Raw genomic sequence first — 18,742 nt, 5'->3', positions numbered from 1 at the left:
ACCAATGTGGATATTGTTTAGAGAGTAGATCAGTAAATAATGCTCCTAAAAAGTAGTTTATTTCATGTTTCCGCTGTGAATTTAAAGTTTATTATCTTCTAATTGAATTCAAACCAACAGGAGGTTTTTATTTTGAAGAGCAGTTATATTATTTTTTTATTCAGTAAATTATGATTATATTAATCCTCTAATTTCAATTGGAACGGGAAAATTTAAATTGGAGGAGTAGTTATATTTATTTAAGTTAATTTATGATATTGCTAATTTTCTGACCAGCGTTGATAATAGCAATATTATAATTTTGTTTATGAGTTTATGCATTAATTTTATTTTCTGCCCAATGGTGGTGTAGAATTAATGTAGAAGAAGTTGTATGTTTTAATTTTGACCAACGCTAAATTAAGGCATGCAATTATTATGTTAATGTTTTCTCACTATCTCTAACACTATTTTTAGGACTTAACCATATGGCGTTCATCTCGCACATTATTACATTCATAGATGAGTCCTTATATTTAAGTTATGTAAAATCTACTTGGTGGATTAACTCAGGTGCAACTATTCATATTGCAAATTCATTATAGGGATTCCATACGAGGAGGACCCTGCAAAGAGGAGAAAGAAGAATTAAATTAGCAAATGGAGTTGAAGCTGAAGTTGAAGCCATTGGAGATCTCTCTCTAGAATTACATGATGGTTTTGTACTTAAGCTTTTAGATGTTCTTTATGTACCCTCTTTGCGAAGAAACTTAATAAGTGTTTCATGTTTAGACGATGATGGATATGATTGCCATTTTGGTATTGGCAAATGTCAGATTATTTTAAATAATAAGTGTGTTGGTCTTGCCTTTCGACATGATAAGCTTTATTTATTATCACCTTCTGAGAATGTGAATGTTGTGAGCACTGACAATGAGAATGTCTCTTCGTCTATGAATGCAAGAAATAAACGGAAGAGAGTTCATGATGTATCATCAAAATTATGGTACTATTGTTTAGGCCATATTTCGAGGTGGAGAATAGAGCCATTGATTAAGAAATCAATTCTTCCACCATTAGAATATTCAGATTTAGAACAATGCACTGATTGCATAAAAGGAAAGTATGTTAAGAAAATAAAGAAAAATGCCAAACGAAGCATAGGAATTTTAGTAATAATTCACACAGACATCTGTGGTCCTTTTCCTATGAAGAGTGTGGATGGTTATGATTCATTTATAACATTCACAGATGATTATTCTCATTATGGCTACATTTATCCAATTAGGGAAAGAACAGTAGCATTAGATAAATTTAAGATATTTAAGGCTAAAGTAGAAAATTAGCATATTTTAAAGATTAAGATAGTAAGATCCCACCATGGGGGAGTACTATGGTTGACACACCTGATATGGCCAAGTTTCTAGACCTTTTGCAAGGTTCTTACAGGAAAATGGCATAGTTGCCTAGTACTCTACACCAGGTGATCCTCAGCAGAATGGAGTAGCTGAAAGACGCAACCGTAGTACTCTACACTGGGTGAGCCTCAGCAGAATGGAGTAGCTGAAAGACACATCCGTACTTTAATGGATATGATGAGAAGTATGATAAGTTACTCTACTCTACCGATAAGTTTTTGGATGAAGGCGTTAAAAACCGCCATTCATATTCTTAATCGAGTGACAAGCAAGTTGGTGCCCAAAACACCATATGAGTTATGGACAGGAAAGGAACCTTCACTTAACTATTTATGTGTGTGGGGTTGTCCTGCTGAGGCTAAAGTTTTTAACCCAAATATAGGGAAGCTAGACTCTAAGACAGTTAGTTATCATTTCATTGGCTACCTAGAAAAGTCAAAAGGTTATCTCTTCTATTGTCCTAACAGACATACAAAGTTTGTAGAAACAAGACATGATGTGTTCTTGGAGGAAGAGATGATCAGGGGGAGCTTTGTAGCACGAGAAATTAACCTAGAGGAGAAGCGGGTACATGTGCCTACTCCAATGGTTTAGGAACCATTCTTCACGCTACCTGTTGTTGCTGCACCAACAGTGCAAGACACTATAGTGACAACACATGTTGTTAGTTCTCCTATGACAACAATGAATGAACATGAGGAACCTGTCCTTTAGGATCCCATAGAACCCATTGTCACACAAGAGGAAGAACAACAACCTCATATAGAACAAGCGTCAACTAACGAGGCCCCTAGAAGGTCTCAAAGAGTTAGGAAACCAGCCATTACGGATGATTATGAAGTATATGAATGTGAAGAATTTCAAATAGAGGGTGATCCCACCTCATTTGAAGAAGCCATGAGAAGCGCTCACTCATCAAAGTGGCTTGAAGCCATGCATGATGAAATGAAATCAATGAGTACCAACAGTGTTTGGGACATGGAAACAATTCCTAAAGGAGCCAAGACATTAGGCTTTAAATGGGTCTACAAAATTAAATATGACTCCAAAGGGAACATAGAAAGATTTAAAGTGCAACTTGTGGTGAAAGGCTTCACGCAAAGAGAAGGCATAGATTACAATAAGACATCTTCTCCAGTCTCATGTAAGGATTCTTTTAGAATTATAATGGCGCTTGTAGCACATTACGATTTAGAATTACATTAGATGGATGTAAAGACGGTGTTCCTAAATGGGAATTTGGAGGAAAATGTTTACATGGCACAACCAAAAGGTTTTGTTGTGGAAGGAAAAGAACGTATGGGATGTCGCCTGAAGAAATCCATTTATGGATTAAAACAAGCATCAAGACAGTGGTATTTAAAGTTTGATAGTACAATAAGAAAGTTTGGGTTTAAAGAAAATGTAGAGGACAATTGCGTTTATGCAAAGTTCAAGAATGAGAAATATATTTTCCTAATCCTGTATGTGGATGACATCTTACTCGCTAGTAGTGATGTTAATCTACTACTAGAAATGAAAAAGTTCTTGTCTTTGAATTTTGATATGAAGGATCTCGGTGAAGCTTCGTTCGTTTTAGGAATTGAGATTCACCGAGATAGAAGAAAGGGGGTTTTAGGATTATCACAAAAGGCATACTTAAAAAAGGATATAAAGAAATACAGTATGCAAAATTGTAAGCCTTCACTTGCTCCCATAGCCAAGGGTGATAGATTTGGGGAATTTCAATGCCCTAGGAACCAATATGAGATCGATCAAATGAAATTGGTTCCATATGCTTCAGCTGTCGAAAGTTTACAGTATGCTCAAGTGTGTACACATCCTGACTTAGCGTTTGTTACCGGGTTACTTGGCAGATACCAGAGTAATCCAGGAATAGAGCACTGGAGACTGGTAAAGAAATTTCTATGTTATTTGCATGGCATGAAAGGCCTCATGTTAACGTACAGAAGATCAAATTCCCTACATATAGAGGGGTATTCAGATTTAGATTATGCAGGAGATGATAGAAAGTCCATGTTAGGATATATATTTACTCTCGCAGGAGGAGGCATATCATGGAAAAGCTCCAAGCAGACCGTCACTACATCATCTACGATGTATGTCGAGTTTGTAGCGTGTTATGAGGCCACAGGATAGGTGAATTGGCTAAAGAAATTTCTTCCCGGGTTAAAAGTGGTAGACGACATACATAAGCCACTCAAGTTGTACTGCGATAATAATCCAGCAGTATGTTATGCTCACAACAATAAGTCAAGTGGTGCTGTCAAACACATTGACATAAAGTATTATGTTGTGAAAGATAAAATCTAGGATTATATAATTAGTCTTGAGCACATAAGTATAGAAAAAATGCTCGCGGATCCGTTTACAAAAGGCTTACCTCCTAATGTGTTCAGTGAACACTTAGCTGGCATGGGTTTACGGGAAAGCCTATGATTCCTGGACAATAAGGGCCTAGTTGAGAATTTGTTTTAAAACAGAGAGGTGCTTTGTAGTTGTTAATCTAATGGCACTAGCCATGATGATGAGGCACGCTCTATGCCCTGATTTGTGATGGAATGGAAAAAGAGAAAAAGGTTTTAAGCTTAAGTCATAAAGTGAGATCAAGGGGGGGAACGTTAGATTGATCTCCTCCCAACTCGGTCCAACGACCGAGTCGAGGACTTGATCCGTGCCCTGATTGGGGGCCCCACCCATTCCATGGTTGGTGGGCCCTCGTCGCACAGTGCCATATAAAGGAGGTGGGGGAGCCAGGGCTCGAGTCACGAGGTTCACCTGAGCTGCCATACTCCCACCTACAGTCCTACCCTAATCCGATCTAGAGAGGGTGCGCTGCTAGCGACGGGAAGCCCCACTGCCTCACCGTCGCCGGGATGCCACAACCCTGCACCGCACTCAACGCTCTCCAACCTCACCACCGATGCCATGGACGTCTCCAGCTCCTCCGCTATCGACATGGAATTTTCGTCCCGTGCCGAGGACACATGAGCAAGCCGGAAGGGTCTGCTCGATGGAGCTATAGATCCGCCTAGCTTTAGCGCAGGGATGGTCGATCCTGCGCAATCCTCCTGAGATGTGCTAGTCAATTTGACCCTACAATTAACAAGGAGAGAAAGTTTATCCGTAATTTCAGGCGGAACATGCCGGTGTTGCTAGACTGTCCCGAATGTGTGGCTCTAAGAGCCGATATGAAAGGAGATTGACTAAATAGTCAATTCTAGCACATTCATAAGAATAAATCGGTTAAAGCTCATGGGATTGTGTAAGAAGAATCGGTTATCATTCGGAATGAATATCATTATTTAAACAAATATTGGTCAATGGCAATAAGATGTCAACAGTAATTAATTTATGCTAAGCCAATGACTGCAAGTAACCAAACTCCTTTATAAAAGAAACAGTTCATCATCATTCAACCATTTAATAAAGATAAATCTAGTGAACATATTAGATCTCATCTATCGCTATGACCAGTGGGGCATAAGGCAGAATCATGCAGGCCGTAGAAACAACAATAGACTCGATGATCCTAACTTATTACTAATATCAGTGGGGCATGAGGCAGAATCATGCAGGCTGTAATACAATAATAAGATCATGGGGCTAACACATCTTTCACCCTATTGCTACTTCAACAGTCTCATGACGTGAACTGTTCGTGAAAGCACTCGATATCGGCTAAAATAGCCGATTCAGGCATAGTGCGCAGTTAAGGTCATGCCCTCTTAGGAATAAATCTACCAAATAACGATCCCCACTCCACGGTGTTAATAGTAGGGTGTGAGGCAGAATCACACAGACCATGATAACGGGGCATGAAATGGTTTTCGCTAGCCAATAGATCTACTCAAAATTAGACACGCCTTAACCGCATGCTATGCACGATCAAGATTGATATAAAATAGCCGATAAAACATAACTCATCGTTTTAAGTATAGATTAGATCAGTTTAGATTAACAAACGATGGGTTAAAAAGGCTATAAGGCCGATCTAAATCAATCCCAATCGGGCAAAGTGATATTGCTGTAATTAAATAAATAATAAAAGCAATAAGCAATATCGGTAACTTAATGAATCTATCCGAAGGAACACCACCCTTAGATAGAGCCGGTAACTTGACCTTAATCTAGTTTGAGCAGTGGAGGTCGACCGGATCGATGCAGTCATACTTGAACTAGACAAGAGTCAATAACTAACTCATACCAGAGTCGCAGTGGAGGTCGACCGGATCGATGCAGCCGTATGAACAGAGGTATAAGCCATGACGGTACTTATAGACAAGTAGTGGAGGTCGACTGGATCGATGCAGCCATACTTGCTGAAGAACTCACTAAGATCTACTCTACTCCTACTCCTAAGGGGTGGCTGGAGCCAAAATAGTAAATAATTTGTATTTAATTGATTGTGTGTTTTTACAATAGCCGGGGTTTGATATTTATACCCGGGACCGATGCATGACTCCTATCTAAGCATGACTCATCACAATCTTTGGCCCTAAGATAAAACATTCCTAATTTAAGATAACTTGGACTCTAATCTTTCCCTTTTTGTAGAGTCCAACATGTCTTGTCCCGACGCCAATCGTAGCCTTTGTCATTATCTGTTGGCGCTGCCTGAAGAAAGCTGATTCCAGTGATGCATTCAAATCAGCTGGTTCTGATCTGCACACAATTGATTCCTTGATGGCATGATCTTGGGAGCTTTCGAGTCACTGTGACTCTTCTTCCAAATTTTGGTGTAAACACATGCCCCCTAATTTTGGGATAAAAGTAATTTTATTCCAAAATTATCATGTCTGTGCCCCCGATAGGTCCGCAGTCATGGGTAAAGAATCTTGATCTGGGGTCTACTATTTGTCGCTGTCTATACCAGCTCATGAGCTTATGCTTCAAAACTTTTACGAGAGCATCATTGCTTCACGGGCACTTGGATTCATCCTTCCAGGCCAGCTATAAAATGTCTATCTGACCCTGGCGAGAGCAACTCAACAATCTAGCCATGTTTCTCTTCTATCTACCTCCTCGAGTGCTTCCAACTCCGTTGGACCCTCCATGGTCTATCCTTTTGCTATAAAGATCTTGAGCGGTTAGAAGAATTCTTGTGCATAGGGTGATTGTGTTGCTTATTCTTGCGCCTCGTTGAGCAAGAAGACCAGTTATTACGGTTAGAACAATTCTTGTGATATCACTTAAGTCTTCTCTCCATGCTCACAAAGCCGTTCACAGGGGCTAGAATGGGTGGACACCTTCCCCTTGTTTGTCCTCCAAATGCCCATCGGGAAAGCCACAAGCTTCTTTCCAGCGGTTTCCCAGTCATCGAGAAATCAGTTGGGCATCTGTTAGGCAGGCGGCTTCTCCCCTTCTCTATCATGATTTTATTAATAGGCCAATGTGACTCAGTTTATGACTTTCGGCCCTGTGGGGATTCGAACTTCCTTCAATCCAAAGAAACCTTGGTGGGCTGCTTGCTGGCCAATGTAAATCTTTTGTATTCATCCCACGATATTATGTAACTTGGGGAAGCAATAAGTCCAAATTTGTTGTCTCTTCGTTATCTGTCCCTTGAATTCCTAGAGCGTCGATCTATTTCCATATCTGATTTTCAATTTCACACCTCGGTGAAATCTATCTCTTTGCCTTCCCGGGCTATATATACGGGCCATGGCTGGGGATTGAAAAGTAGCTCACTTCATCTTAAACCTTCCACGTCCTTAGTATAGTTCCTGCTTTTCCATAGGTTTGAGGTCATGGAGAATAGCAAGAGGTTTGCTGAGAAGGCCCTCAACGGACCTGCATCATCGCGCCAGTGCCTTCATCGTCAGGAGGGTACAACTCATGATGCCCCCATTATCTCAGGGGATAGGGCCGACTCCGTTCGGCCTTTAGGGTCCTCTTCATCAATAGCTCATCGTCAGCTCCATTGTTATCAAAGGAGGCGGATTGACAACAACGATCTACTTGCCTCCATTGATCGGCATGGCCAGGGCCTCGCTGAATGCCTCTCCCTTGCAGAATTGACTCTGGCCATGGTTCGATGTCGATCACCTCCCGAGGCCGATTCGGTGGAGGATAGGTTGGCTAAGGCCAAGGCCAGAATCATGGGTGAGACATCTATCATAACCTTTGCTTCCTTTCGATTTCATCCTCAAGATTCTGACCATCTCCCCTTTGAATCTTTTTAGATTTATCTGCCCAGCTGGAGAGCCTCCGATTGGCTACGGAGCATGTGGCGGGATTCATCAACGCTAGAGGCGCCGTCCCGGTGGTTTGCTTGCACGACATCCCAAACCATGTCAGGGAGGTTGCTTTGCATGGCGTTCACCATGGTGCCGCCATGGCGTTGGCTTCTGCGCAAGCCCATTCTAGCCATGAACTTCGGTTCCTTCCTCATGGTTTTCTAGCCGTGACGCTTCCTGGGGATCATGAACGCCTGATTGAGGATTTCTTCAGTGCTGCTAACTCTGTAGCCTTTATCTCCCAGGCTGATGACATAGTAGCCAAAGTGTTTTCTGGCCCAAAGTTTGTAATAGGTGATATTAGCAAACAATTTCTCCGTCTTGAGTGATTTTTCTTTTGTTTCGTACTTCACATTATACTTTGTCCGTGTTTGCTTTGCTCCTGTAGGTGATACACATCGTACCAGCTTTTACCCCTTCGGGTTTATTTTCGCACTAGAGGCAACACCCTTCTGGTATCAGCTATTAGAGCCGACGACCGAGCAAATTGGTTGTCAAGTATTAATCCAATGGCTAGGGTAATATTCCTTCAAATATTACCCATTTGATTGCTCTGCCGAATTCTTCTTCTCTTCTCAGTGTCTCCAAAATATAAGTATTACCATGCGCACAACGCTTGATCCAAAAAGGCCCTTCCCAATTAGGTGACCATTTGCCGAATTTGCTATCCTTTGACCCGATCGGCAATTTTACTCTCCAGACCAAATCTCCTTCAGAAAATTGCTCATTCTTGACCTTTTAATTGTAATATTTTGCAATTCTTAGTTTATATGCTTCAAGGTTTTTCAAGAGCACACAGTCGAAGGCAACTCAAGTCTCCTAAGTCATCCATCACAAAATTCTTGTATACTTTGGCTAACAAATCATTCGGCTCTCCTACTCTTGGCCCTCAAGGGTAATCCATCCCCAGTCTTTTCCAGAATCTTATTGCCATCGATTGTCATAAGTCCATCCTGGCTCAAATACCTGATGATATTCAACAAAAGAAATGGGAACTGCTGGCCAAAGTCAGAGCAGGTAGAGCCATCTGTAGTAGCCTCGAGAGCATCAGCTGAAGAAGACAAACAATAGATTGTAGAAGTTGATGCTACTCGGCTAGAAGTGTTGAGAGTGATTCAGGATGTTCTAGACTTGAAATCTGCATGTTAATGCGTATCTTGTGCAGAATCGATCGTACTCCCCGTTATTTAATTACACTTTTTGTTTCGGCTAAAGAGCCGATTTGATACAGCCGATCCCAGACTTCTAATCTTAATCCAATTAAGTCTGAAAACTTGGCCTTCATTAATCGAATCCTTCGATCTCCTGCCCTTAATTGCCCAATGTCATATTCTCATCGGCATTAGTGAAGTGGTGCTTCACCTTCTATTAATTGCGGTTGCCTTTTGCGCGCCCTAATGCATCCGCCTCTTTGCTTTATGTCTTCAAATATTAGCCGATGGCTTCGGCCTCGAACACATCTCCACCCGCAACTATTCCTTTGCTCTTCTCCGCCTACCGAAACCCTGTAGCGGTTTTCTTTCTCCCTTCCGTAGATCCAATCATCTTTCATGGCCAGCGAGGACAACCAAGGCAAGCGCGCGGCGGAGGAGATCCCGGAAGAGAACATGCCGATGAACCAGCGTCTTTGATGCATGAGGTGAGATTGACATTTCTAGTTTATGATGATGAACTATTGTGACTCGCCTACAGGTTTGTCATGAATGACAATCTTCATCCTCTCCCTAGGGTCGGTGGGCCTTCTGACGCCGCATCTTCTGTGCCGACCTCGTCGTCGGATTCTTCCGACTCCTACAATGGCGATGACGCCCGGTGTTACCTTCATGAGTGGAGGATGGTTTAGAATCATTATTCCAAGGTGACTTGGGAGAACGGCCAACTTGAAATTCACCTCGAGGTCTCTCAGGCTGCCCTTCATGCGGCCGAAGAGGAGGCCAGTGTTGTTCAGGCACGGCTGGCCGAATCCGATGCCATGGTGGCGGGTAAGATGAACTCCATGAGCGCTTTCACTTCGACTTCCATTGTCTTTCATGTTGACATTCCTTCTATCTTATGTGATTATCAGCCCTGGCAGTGTAGTTGGAGTCTCTCCAACTGGCGGCGAACGTGGCCGCGGATGCCGTTAATGCTCAGGGTCCCCTCATTGACGCTTGCCTCCATGGCATTCCAGCCCACATTCAGGAGATCGCCCTTCACAGCGTTCGTCATGGTGTGGCGGTGGTGCTGACCACGACGCAGGTCTAGACTAGGTACGAGCTCTATGCTAGGGAGACTGGCTTCCCAATGGGCGATGACCCTGAGGAACATGAAGACCTACTCGAAGAATTCATCATGGCAGTGGAGGCCATAGTGGATATCACATCTGCTCAGGATGTGGTGAACAAGGTCTTCGATTAGGTTGTATTTAGGGCGAACTGATGAATGAAATCTTCTGCTTTTCCATGATTGTCTTAGTGCAATGCCCTTGTGTATGACTGTTTTTATCTTTGTTTTTTGAACTAAAGGCGATACCTTTCTAGTACCGGCTATTTGAGCCGATGACTGAATGAGTCGGCTATCAAATGTTGATCAAGTGCTAGGATAACGTCCTTTGAATATTCTGCCGCAGAACTTTTCATACCAAAGGTTAACTGACTAATCAACCCAGGTCAAGCATCCCATTAAGCAAAACAGAATTTCTTTAAGAAACCTATCAACTCTGAATCACACTTACGATTCGACTTAGCATTCACATACGTCGGCCTAAACCCATCTCCAGGACTAATGCTTATTTTTTCTTAATCTAATGGCCGACGTGAAGCCGTGACTTCTACTAAAACAAACTCTTAGAGCCAATTGCTTGCATCAGCTGTTGGCTTTCATTGCTGATCTTAATGAAGCCTCCTTCCCATAACTTGCCAGAAAAGAACTTGAAGTCTCCTAGTTCACAAAAGACTAGATCGACTGTTGCGATGCTCACAGACTCATCAGCGCGAACCAGTTCGACATTATCTCCATGCCATTGAATCAAACATTGATGCATGGTCGATGGTATACAGCAGTTCGCATGAATCCAATCATGACCGAGGAGCAAATTGTACGACCCTTTTCCATCAATGATGAAGAATGTGGTGAGCAGAGTCTTGCTCCTGATTGTTAGTTCGACATTTATTGCCCCCCTGGTCTTAGACGTATTACCTTCGAAGTCCTTAAGCATCATGTCAGTCTCCATTAGATCTTCTGGTCCCTTGCCAAGTTTACAAAAAGTGGTGTAAGGCATAAGATTGATAGAAGCACCTCCGTCCACCAATATCTTGTTCATCGGCTTCCCATCAACAAAACCTTTCATATATAAAGCCTTTAAGTGTCGATGCTTGACTGGTTTGTCAAATATTGCTTGTTGTACAACCATCAACTTGGCAACTATCTCCTCATACTCTGACTCATTGAAATCCAAATAAACTTCTTGATTTGCAAGAGCTCTGAATTCTGATGGCAATAGAAAAGCCATTTGGATATTAGCCGATGGTTGCTCTCTATCAACTGTTTGCTTAACATGCCATACTGGAGGCTTGCCAGATGCCTGAGCCTATTCCATCTCTTTATTCCTTAGGCGTTGCACCCTTCTCTTCTGGCCTCTTATCAAACCTCCTGGACACCATTGGACTTCCTGCCAAACATATTCTCTTTCGTTGCCTTCTTCATAACCAGCCTAGTCTTGGTCAACAACTCGTTTTCCAAGCCGATCATGAACATGTTTATTTTTTAAGCGCCGATCCATGTTATTATGATGATATGTATCTTGAGCATGGATAGATCGGCGGTTGATTTGAGATTGCCTAAACTCCTAATATTGATTGCTGCATTCTGGACAGTCGTGTCTGGTAGGCTACTTCAAACCTTCATTCTAGCAATGTCTGAAGAAAGGACAATTCCAATGTGATTTAGCTTGTTTCCTTTCATACCTCTCTTCTTTCAGTTGACGCTGGTATACTTGATCCTTCAACCAATGCTGATAATCCTTTTCCTTCCACCACTGCCACTTATTCAACAGAATCCGAGATGAAACTCATGGCTTTGTTGCCCCTACTTTTGACGTTTTTTCCTACTCATATCGGCTCTTTTGCTTGTCGCGACACCTTCTGATTTCTCTATACTCGTCAGCCAATATTTATATCTTGGGATCAACTGTTCTAGCTTCTCTTGATCTGGTTGATGTTAGGACCTTAGTCTTTCCTTTGAGTAACCCAGCATCAACCATGTTTTGATCTCTTGGGAAAGGATTATCATCAACTTTCATTTTCCGAGGCATATCAAATTTGAGTCTCCCCTGCTGGATAGCCCTCTGTATATGCTGCCGAAAAATTCTACATTCATTAGTGGAATGAGAAGTAGCATTATGGAACTTATAGAACTTCTTATTCTTCAACTGATTAGGGGGCAACATAACATGACCATCGGGCAATTTGATCTGCCCTTCTCAAGTAAGAAATCAAAGAGCTTGTCTAATTTGGTGACATCGAAGTCATAGCTCTCCTCGACTCCTCTTCCCCAAGAATTTGGCACCTTTACTGTTTTCTTGCACCAATTCCATTTAGCCACAACAACCTCTTCTTCTTCATCTTCATATCCGTCATCGACTGAGTATGGATCATAAGCTTCGGCTACTACGGTACTCTTCTGAAATCGGGTATCTCTGCGCATACTCTGGAATTAGCTATTGAGCGCTGCCACTCGTTGAGCCAATTGACCCAAGTTATCAAATTCTTGTCCCAACAACTTTTCTTTCCACATTGACAGCATTCTTTGAATGGCTAAAGCAGCTAGTTGATCATCAGCCAAGTTTAAGGAGAAGCACAAGTTCCTGGTCTCTCGGAACCTCTGAAGAAACTCAGTGCCCGATTCATTAGTCTTCTATCTTATAGTTGTCAGATCAGTAATCTTCTTTTCTCTAGTCCCAGTATAAAAATATGTATGAAACTTCTTCTCTAGGTCAGCCCAATCGGTGATGGAATTGACTGGCAGTGATGAAAACCAAGTGAAGGCTGGCCCTAATAGGGATAAGGAGAAGAAACGAACTCGATGGGCATCCTCAACTGATGTCTCTCCCAACTATGTAAGATACCAACTGACATGTTCTATCATGCTTGTATTATCTTGGCCAGTGAACTTAGCGAACTTTGGGAGCCTGTAGTTTGTGGGAAGAGCGATCAAATCATACCATTCTGGATATGGGTGTTTGTACGAAAAGGTCAGCCCTTTTGGCTTCAGACCAAACTAATTCTTCATCATCTCGGTCACCTTCAGCAGCAACTCATTAGCATTCAAATTTGGATTTCTCTGCACTAGTTGACCCATCTATGGATTGAAATCCCATGTGCCTTGGTATCCTAGATTCAGAATCATGTGAAGGTTGTTATAATCTATGCCATAGTGATAACCCTATGGAATCTCCATATGTTGGGTCCTTTGCTGGCTTGCCGCTCGAAGTCTCTTATTGTAGACATGAGGATCTATATCTCTATGGATTCTTTGAATCAATGGTGCTATTTTTTGAGCCGACGACGGTATGTGGCCTGATGTGCCAAAATTGATCATTTGGTTCTAACCTTGCCCCGCCAGCTGTTGCACATGTTGTACTAACGGTCTAGGATTATACTGTATCTGATTCATAGTAGTACCTTGAGCTTGTTCAGATAAACCCTGAACTGTCTGGACATCACCATTACCAGCTGGTGCTGCTCCTTGATGGCTGGTACCAACTTGATTAGTCCCTTGGGTCGACTGGTCTGGAATGTTGTAATAAGCCAGCCCAACTTGACCAACTGGAAACCCATGAATTGCTTCTTTCATGGCGTTATGGAATGTGTCTAAGAAAGCTTCATTCTAGCTTGATATAGCATCATGAACAGATTTGTCTACAACTTCCTTAAAGAAACGCCTATCTTTAGCTTCAGTTGTATCTGTCTGCCCGTGTAATAGAACTCTTGGTAGTGGAAATTTCTGAACAATTGTGTTGTCACGTATTTTGGTGTAGGACAACGAACACTTGTTCTGAAACTCTTCTGTAGCTTTGCTAATGACACCTTTTTCTCCATCAGGTAGATCTTCATAATGTATCATAAGGATGTCCTTGTTGTGAACCACCATGCCGATTGTGGGGTCCCACCGGGTGTGCCAGGAACACGTGTCGACATAGAATTTTCATCCCATGCTGAGAACACACGAGCAAGCCGGAAGGGTCTACTCAATGGAGTTGTAGATCCACCTAGCTTTAGCACAGGGACGATCGATCCTGCGCAATCATCCCGAGACATGCCAATCAATTTGACCCTACAATTGACAAGGAGAGAAAGTTTATCAGTAATTTCGGGCGAAACGTGCCGGTGTTGCCACACAGTCCCGAATGTGTGGCTCTGAGAGCTGATATGAAAGGAGATTGACTAAATAGTTGATTCTAGCATATTCATAAGAATAAATCGGTTAAAGCTCATGGGATTGTGTAAGAAGAATCAGTTATCGTTCAGGATGAATATCATTATTTAAACAAATATTGGTCAATGGCAATAAGATGTCAACAGTAATTAATTTATGCTAAGCCAATGACTGCAAGTAACCAAACTCCTTTATAAAAGAAACAGTTCATCATCATTCAACCATTTAATAAAGATAAATCTAGTGAACATATTAGATCTTATCTATCGCTATGACTAGTGGGGCATGAGACAGAATCATGCAGGCCATAGAAACAACAATAGACTCGACGACCCTAACTTATTACTAATATCAGTGGGGCATGACATAGAATCATGTAGGCCGTAATACAATAATAAGATCATGGGGCTAACACATCTTTCAACCTATCGCTACTTCAACAGTCTTATGACGTGAACTGTTCGTGAAAGCACTCGATATCGGCTAAAACAGCCGATTCAGGCATAACGCATAGTTAAGGTCATGCCCTCTTAGGAATAAATCTATCAAATAACGATCCCCACTCCACGGTGCTAACAGTAGGGTGTGAGGCAGAATCACATAGACCATGATAATGGGCCATGAAACGATTTTCGCTAGCCAATAGATCTACTCAAAATCAGACACGCCTTAACCGCATGCTATGCACGATCAAGATTGATATAAAACAGCTGATAAAACATGCAGGAGAAGAGCACGGGCTCGGCCTAGGAGCGCCACCTAGTACACGCATGCCTCCTCAAGAGACCTGAGGGGACACAACTCCCCTCGGGCCCATCGGTCACATTCAATGGCCTAGATCCGCATGCATCAACTATTGCAGACCCTCCTCCATTAGATCTGCTCCACGTGGCCCGATGTCCCATCTCCCAAACAAAATGGGACGGTGCGGGAGCGCACGCCATAACTCCCTCCTCCAGGCATGGCAACCCAGGTGCCATCAACTGCCTACACAAGGCGTCAGATGAGGGGACGTGTCTAGATGCCGTCTCGGCCACTGACAGGCAGGCCCCAGATGGCCTCAGGGGCTGCACTGGCTCCTCAGATGGAGAGACACCCAACCCCCTAATCGATAGGCGCTCAGGCAGGCATGCCCCTAGACTTAGCCAACTTCCTAGAGTTGCCCCCCCGAGCCATTGAGCAATGGGCCCAGCGAGGGCCCCCACTCTAATCTCGGTGCATTCTCCACATCTCGAGCCACCAAGGCTCGGGGGCTCCCCGCACTTCGACCTTCAGCAGCCAGAGGTTGGCTCCAAAAGGCTGACCCGAGAGGTTTGAGACTCGTTACCGCAGCCCCCAGAAGGGCATGGTGTGCTAGGTGATCAGGTGGCCCCAAGCCAGAGCCTAGAAACTCTCGATCACCCAACCCATGGTGGGTCCTAACCACAAAGGAGGGTGCCTCTGAGCCCAAGGTCGGCCGACTCCTAGATGAGCACGCTGAGCCCTCACTCGGGTCACAGATCCACTGTGAAGGAAGAGCAGGGGGAGAACACCACCACTTTGGCTTGGCCCCGATAGCCGAGCACCCCCAGCATGACTAGGAAGCAGGCCCCACAAAGGGCCATGGGACTTAGACAGCGGAAGCTACCTCGGTCACCGAAAGATCGAGTTCAGCCCTTTGTCACCATCACCGGTCAGACCAAGTGAGGCCACGAAGGGCTCAGGGGCTCCTGCTGAGTTTCTAACATATGGGTATGTTAATCCTTGAGCTAACTTCTCCTGACTATGAGACCCCCGACCCACCCCTCCAGGATCGCTCGGGGGCTACACCCATCGGGTGTGCCCGCGCGCACCCTCTGGCCAAGGGGGAGGGCCGAGTCCGAGCATGCCCTGGCCTCTACTCGGGGCTCGAAGGCTCGACCGAGCCCTAGACACCCGACCGACGAGGGTTCAGACCTGACCCTTGGCTCTGCCTCGACCTTCAGCTCCATTCGGGGGCTCAGGCTCCAGAAGATGACACCCCAAGCCATCGAGGCTCGGGGGCTCCCAGGCGCTGCCCCTTGGGTGCGGCATTGTCGGCCGCACCCCTAACAGGGTCACGCACGAAGCGTGACACAAGGAGACAAACTCCTTCTCCATGGCTTCAAGGGGCTTAGGGGCTTCTGGGCCCATGCGTCAGCCCCTAGAGCTGGCCTCCCTAGCCACCAAAAGGACTCTAGAAGGTGCACCTAGGGGAGACCATTCTAAGCCAGCAGAGCCTGACACGTAGGGTGTCAGAGTAGAGCAGCCAGATGACACCCAGAGCTTCTTCGATGCCAAGACATCTTTGTGGTCCATAAGACATTGCTGCAAGGCCTCCCTAGACTCCGGTGTATGTAGACCATAGACACATTTCCCCCCAACCGTCTTGTACCTGACCTACCACAGAATATAAGGGGAGGTCAGATCCTACAGAGGGGGGAGGACAATCAGAGGCTGAATAGCCCAGAACATAGGGCATTCCACCAGACTCAATCCTAGAGGATCATGACCTGCTCTCGCCTAGCACCGAGGGTAGAGCACCACCACTCCCGTCATCTTCCTCCTCTTCGGTGAGGGGAAGACTCCACCGACAGCAAGGCAACCTAGGATTAGCACCGAGCTAACCCCCTACCAAATCTCTTCCTACTCTTAGTTGTAACCCCCCGATTTTGGATGCTCTTGAGTATAAGGATCATCAGCTGCTGGACGTAGGGCATCATCGGCACAAACCAGGATAAATCGCCATGTCCACTCTATGATTCTCGTGTTCTTGAGTCCACCCAAGCCACCAGAGGCATCACACTACTGACACCGATCGAACACAATGCTTGCCATGGTTTCGACCCCACAATAGGAAGTAATCATCTTGAAGTTAGACTTTGAAAAAGCGTTTGACACCGTTGAGCATTCAGTTATTCTGCAAGTTATGTCTCACATGGGCTTCCCTATGAGATGGATGATGTGGATAAAATCCATCCTCTCCTCAGGATCTTCTATTGTTCTACTAAATGGTGTTCCTAGGAAATTCTTCAAATGCAAAAGAGGAGTACGTCAAGGTGATCCCTATCACCTCTATTGTTTGTCCTGGCGGCCGAATTATTACACATTCTAGTCAATCAGGCTGCATCAATGAACCTAATCAAAATTCTAATACCACAGCCCTCTGGTGATTTTCCCATAGTATAGTACGTGGATGACACTCTATTATTGATGCAAGCTGATGCTCAGTAGTTGTTCTTTCTAAAGAGTTTGCTGCATAGTTTCTCAGAGTCCACAGGTCACAAGGTGAATTATCATAAGTCACATATGTATCCAATTAATGTCACCAATGAGAAGATGATTCATCTAGCTCGCACGCTAGGATGTGACATTGGCACGATGCCCTTCACTTATCTTGGTTTGCCTATGGGGACGACCAAGCCAAGGATTAAGGATTTCACCCCGATGATGGATCGTATAGAGTGTAGACTTTTTGCATGTTCAACCTAGTTGTCTTATTCAAGTTAGTTAGAGATGGTAAACTCTGCTATAACCCTGACCACAACCTACGCCATGTGCACTGTCAAGCTACCAAAAGGGGTGATTGATAATATTGACAGAGCTAGAAAATAATGTCTTTGGAGAGGCAACGATTCACAGAAGAAGGGAGGAAATTTGGTGGCTTGGGAAGTTGTGATGAAACCCAAAGAGAAAGGAGGACTAGGTGTCATTAACCTACGCCTCTAGAATGAAGCTCTTCTCCTAAAATAGCTAGTCAAGTTCTACAACAATGTTGACAACCCATGGGTGAAACTTATCTAGAACAAGTACTATGTGAAAAGTGCCACACACAACAAGGGAAGTTGGATCCTTCTGGTGGAAGGATGTCCTCTGTCTTCATGAGATCTTTCGTATAATTGCCAGATGCGAGATTGGTGATGGTGCAACGCTTTCTATTTGGGATGATCTGTGGGATGCGTCCAATCTCTCCCAAGATTACCCAAGGCTGTTATCCATTGCTTTTAATGTAGATGCTTCAATAAAAGAGATCATGCAGGCCGAGAACCTTGATGATATTTTGTTTCTACCACTCTCACAGCAGGCATTTGAGGAGTTCCAGCACCTCCAAACTTGATTGCAGAATCTATCGTATGATGACAGTATCACTGACTGCTGTGCACCAGTCTGGGGAAACAGGTATTCCTCACGTCGCTTCTACCAACATGCTTTCAAAGATGTCAAGGCACACATCATCTTCAAGAAGGTCTAGAAGTCCATAGCACCCCAAGAATTAAGTTCTTTGCGTGGCTTGTACTAGTTGACCGGCTAAACACTAAATCAATGCTCCGGCGGCGTCACTTGAATATCCAAGACAATGACATTTGTGTTATGTGCAATGATGGTGAAGAAGAGACCATAGAACACCTTCTCTTCAACTGCTCCTTCACCAAGGAATGTTGGCCAACACTAAGTTTTCAGTGGGACACCTCGCTACCACTCTAGAATCAGCTAGTACATGTAGGTACAAATAGTAATCTTCCTTTCTTCACAGAGGCAGGGTTGATTGCAGCTTGGGAATTATGGAAGATGCACAACGATAAGGTGTTCCAATGGCGCAATCCAACCCCTTCGATTTGGCTAGGCAATTTTACAAACCAATGTAATCTCCAGTCTTTGCATTTTAAAGATGACCTTAGGTCATCTTTCTGTGTT

The sequence above is a fragment of the Miscanthus floridulus genome, chromosome 8 (genome assembly GCF_019320115.1).
Source record: "Miscanthus floridulus cultivar M001 chromosome 8, ASM1932011v1, whole genome shotgun sequence".
NCBI classification, from domain to species: Eukaryota; Viridiplantae; Streptophyta; class Magnoliopsida; order Poales; family Poaceae; genus Miscanthus; species Miscanthus floridulus.
This window is presented reverse-complemented; position numbering follows the sequence as displayed.